The sequence below is a fragment of the Mandrillus leucophaeus genome, unplaced genomic scaffold (assembly GCF_000951045.1).
Source record: "Mandrillus leucophaeus isolate KB7577 unplaced genomic scaffold, Mleu.le_1.0 Scaffold473, whole genome shotgun sequence".
Lineage (NCBI taxonomy): Eukaryota > Metazoa > Chordata > Mammalia > Primates > Cercopithecidae > Mandrillus > Mandrillus leucophaeus.
Genome location: NW_012105065.1, coordinates 1,849,842 through 1,854,842, shown reverse-complemented (window position 1 = coordinate 1,854,842; position 5,001 = coordinate 1,849,842).

The following is a 5,001-nucleotide window of genomic DNA, read 5'->3' as shown; positions in this document are numbered from 1 at the left end:
TGAAGACTGTCAATAGTAGTTTAATAGGAATAACGTTGAATCTATAAATTCCTTTGGGCAGTATGGCTATTTTCATGATATTGATTCTTGCTATCCATGAGCATGATTTTTTTTTTCATTTGTTTGTGTCATCTGTGATTTCTTTGAGCAGTAGTTTGTAGTTCACCTTGTAGAGATCTTTCACCTACCTAGTTAGCTGTGTTCCTAGGTATTTTATTCTCTTCCTGGAAATTGTGAATAGGAGTTCGTTCCTAATTTGACTCTCAACTTGACTGTTGTTGGGGTATAGGAATGGTAGTTGGTCATGAACACTGATTTTGTATCCTGAGACTTTGCTGAAGTTGTTTATCAGCTTAAGAAGCTTTTGTGCTAAGACTGTGGGGTTTTCTATATGTGGGATCATGTCATTTTCAAATAGGGATAGTTTGACCTCCTCGCTTCCGATTTGAATGTCATTTATTTATTTCTCTTGCCTGATTGGTCTGGCCAGAACTTCCAATGCTATGTTAAATAGGAGTGGTGAGAGAGGGCACCCTTATCTTGTGCCAGTTTTCAGGGGAATGCTTTCAGCTTTTCCCATTCAGTATGATGTTGGCCATGTGGTTGTTATATATAGCTCTCATTAGTTTGAGGTGTGTTCCCTTCAATATCTAGTTTATTGAGAGTTTTTGGCATGAATGGATGGTGAATTTTATCAAAAGCCCTTTCTGTTTCTATTGAGACAATTATGTGGTTTTTGCCTTCAGTTCTGTTTATGTGATAAATCACATTTATTGATTTGAGTATGTTAACCAACCTTGCATCCCAGGAATGAAGCCTACTTGTTGATGGTGATTAGCATTTTGATGTGCTACTGGATTTGGTTTGCCAGTATTTGGTGAGGATTTTTGCATCGATGTTCGTCAAAGATATTGGCCTGAAGTTTTCTTCTTTGTTGTTTGCCAGGTTGTGGTATCAGGATGATGCTGGCCTCATACAATGCATTAGAGAGGAATTCCTCCTCAGTTTTTTGGAATAGCTTCAGTAGGAATGGTACCAGCTCTTCCTTCTACATCTGGTAGAATTCAGCTGTAAATTGGTCTGGTCTAGGGATTTTTTTTCATTGGTAGGCTATTCATTACTGCCTCCATTTCAAAACATCATTGGTCTGTTCAATTTTTTCCTGATTCAGCTTTGGAAGGGAATATATGTCCAGTAATTTATCCACTTATTCTTGATTTTCTAGTTCACATGCACAGAGGTGTTCATAATATTCTCTGATAGTTGTTTATATTTCTGTGGGGTTGGAGGTAATAGCCCCTTTTTAATTTCTAATTGTGTTTATTTGAATCTCCTCTCTTTTTTTTTTTTTTGTTAGTCTAGCTATCTATTTTTACTATCTTTTTTTTTTCAAAAACAGCTCCTGGATTTGTTGATCTTTTGAATTTTTTTTTTGTCTGTATATTCTTCAAGTCTACTCTGATTTTATGATTTTATTTATTTATTATCTTTTGCTGGCTTTGGGATTTCTTTGCTCTTGGTTCTCTAGTCTTTTGGTTGTGATGGTAGGCTTTAAACTTGAGATCTTTCTAAGATTTTGTGCGGGCATTTAGTGCTCTAAATTTTCCTCTTAACACTGTCTTAGCTGTGTCCCAGAGATTCTGGTATATCTTTTTTCTCATTAGTTTCAAAGAACTTGATTTCTGCCTTAATTTCATTATTTATCCAAAAGTCAGTCAGGAACACGTTATTCAATTTCCATGTAGTTGTATAATTTTGAGTGAATTTCTTAGTCTTGATTTTGAATTTGATTATGCTGTAGTCTGAGAGACTGTTTGCTATTATTTCACTTCTTTTGCATATGCTGAGAAGTTTTACTTCTGAATATGTGACCAATTTTAGAGTAAGTGCCATGTAGCAATGAGAAGAATGTATATTCTGTTATTTTGGTGTGGGGAGTTATGTAAATATCTATGAGGTGCATTTGATCCAATGCTTAGTTCAGGACCTGAATATCTTTGTTAACTTTCTGTCTCAATGATATGTCTAATATTTTCAGTGGGGTGTTAAAGTCTCCCACTATTATTGTATGAGAGTCTAAGTTAATTTTTAAGTTCTCTAAGAACTTACTTTATGAATGTGGGTGCTCCTACTTTCAGTGGATGTATATTTATGATAGTTAGATCTTCTTATTGAATTGGATCCTTTACCATTAGGTAATTCTTTTCTTTGTCTTTTTTTAAATCTGTTTGTTTAAATTCTGTTTTGTCAGAAATTAGGATTGAAATCCCCATTTTTTTCCTGTTTACCATTTCCTTGGTAGATTTTACTCCATCCCTTTATATTGAGCCTATATGTGTCACTGCATGTGAGATGGGTCTTGGTTCTTTATCCAGCTTACTAGTCTGTGTCTTTTTATTGGGACATTTAGCCCATTTACATTTAAGGTTAGTATTGATACATGTACATTTGATCCGGTCATCATAATGTTAGCTGGTTATTTTGCAGACTTATTTATGTGGTTGCTTTATAGTGTCACTGGTCTGTGTGCTTCAGTGTGCTTTTGTAGTGACTGGTAATGGTCTTTTCTTTCAATGTTTAGTGCTTCCTTCAGGAAGTATTTCCTTTATCATAAGGTAGGTCTGGTGGTAACGAACTCCCTCATCATTTGCTTGTCTGAAAACGATCTTATTTCTCCTTGCTTAGGAAGTTTACTTTGGCCAAATATTAAATTCTGGGTTGGATTTATTTATTCTTAAAAATGTTGAATATTGGCCTCTGATTTCTTCTGCCTTGTAAGGTTTCAGCTGAGAGATCCACTGTTAGTCTGATGGTCTTCCAGTTGTGCAGGTGACCTGGCCTTTGTTGCTGGCTGCCTTTAACATTTTTTTGTTCCATTTCAACTTTTGAGAATCTGGTGGTTATGTGTCTTGGTGAGGATTTTCTCACGGAGTATCTTACTGGGTGTATTAGTTCATTTTCACACTCCTGATAAAGACATACCTGAGTCTGGGCAATTTACAAAAGAAAGAGGTTTATTGGGCTTACAGTTCCAGGTTGCCAGGGGGGCCTCACAATCATGGCAGAAAGCAAGGAGGAGCAAATTGCATCCTACAAATTACATCCTACAGTGGGCAAGGAGAAAGAACTTGTACAGGGAAACTCCCCTTTATAATATGATCAGATCTCATGAGCGATATTCACTATCATGAGAACAGCATGGGAAATATGTGCCCCAATGATTCAATTATCTCCCACAGGGTCCCTCCCACAACACTTGGGAATTCAAGACGAGATTTGGGTGGGGACACAGCCAAACCATATCACTGGGGTTCCCTGCACTTCCTGAAATTGAATGTTGGCCTCTCTAGCTAGGTTGAGGAAGTTCTTATGAATGATATCCTGAAATTTGTTTTCAATGTTGGTTCCATTCTCCCCACATCTTTTAGGTACACCAAACACCCATAGATTTGGACTCTTTACATAATCCCATATTTCTTGGATATTCTGTTCATTCCTTTTTAATCTTTTTTCTATATTCTTATCTATCTTATTTCAGAAAGGTCATCTTCAAGCTCTGAGATTCTTTCCTGTGTTTAGTCTATTCTGCTAGTATAGTTGTGATTGCATTATAAAATTCTTGTACTGTGTTTTTCAGCTCTATCCGGTTGGTTACATTTTTCTCTATACTGGCTATTTTGTCTGTCAGCTCCTGCAATATTTTATTAAAATTTTTAGCTTCCTTGCATTTGGTCACAACATATTCCTTTAGCTCAGTGAACTGCATTCCTATCCATATTTTGAATTCTACTTCTGTTATTTCAGTCCTCTCAGCCTCAACCCAGTTCTAAACCCTTGCTGAAGTGGTGGTGCAGTCATTTGTAGGAAAAAAGGCACTCAGACATTTTGAGTATTCAGTGTTCTCATGCTGATTCTTTCTTAACTTAGTGGACTTACCTACCTTTGGATGGTATTTGTTTATTTGTTTTAACAGTCTGGCCACTTTTCCACAGGGCTGCTGTGGTATGCTGGCCATCTTACCCGTATCTAATAATCTTGGATTTTCCAGTACCTGGTGGTATCACCAGTGAAGGTATCACCTGCAAAACAGCAAAGATGGCAGCCTGCTCCTTCTTATGGGAGCTCCATCCAAGGAAGTGACTGGTAATGGTCTTACCATTATGGTAATGGACCTGTTGCTGGCCAAAGTACGTCTGCTGTAGGTGGCTGGAGACCCTAGATGAGAGGTCTTGCTCCGTCAGGAGAAATGGGATCAAGTACTCAGTTAGAAAAGTAATCTGACCATATCTTCATGAGCAGTTGTGCTGTGCCATGGGTTCACTTCAGCCCCTGGTCATCTCAGACACTCTGAAGTCTGAAAGCTGGAATGGCTAAGTCGCCCAAACAGCCAACATGACAGCCTGAACTTCCTCCTGGGAGCGCCATCCCAGGGAGGCCTGAAACCTCTATCAGCTGGTGAACACTGGTGAGGGTAGCCAGAGATTCTGGTTGGGAGACTCCACCTGATCACCTGATGATGAGGAATGAGTTTAGGGACCTACTTTAAAAAGCAGTCTGGCCATGTTTGTGTGGGGTCACTGTGCTGTGCTGTGCTGGGGTACTGCTTTCACCCCAGTTGGCTTGGGCTCTCCAAAGCCTGAGGACTGCAACTATTAAGCTACAGAAACACCAAAGATGGAAGCCTACCCATCCCTCTGGGAGTTCTGACCTAGGGAATTTTCAAATGTCTGTAGGCCAAAGAACACTGTTGAGGGTGGGTAGAGACCCCAGTTAGGAGTTCCTACCTAGTGAGGAGGAAAGGAATTAGGGACCCACTTAAAGAAGCAGTGTGGCCACACTTTCATAGAGCAACTGTGTTGTGCTAGGTACCACTTCTGCCCTGGCTGACTTGGGCTCTCAAAAGCCTGCAGACTGGAACTGCTAAGTCACCCAAACAGCAAAGATGGTGGCCTGCTCCTTCTTCTGGGAGCTCTGTCCTAGGGAGTTTTCAAATCTCTATGG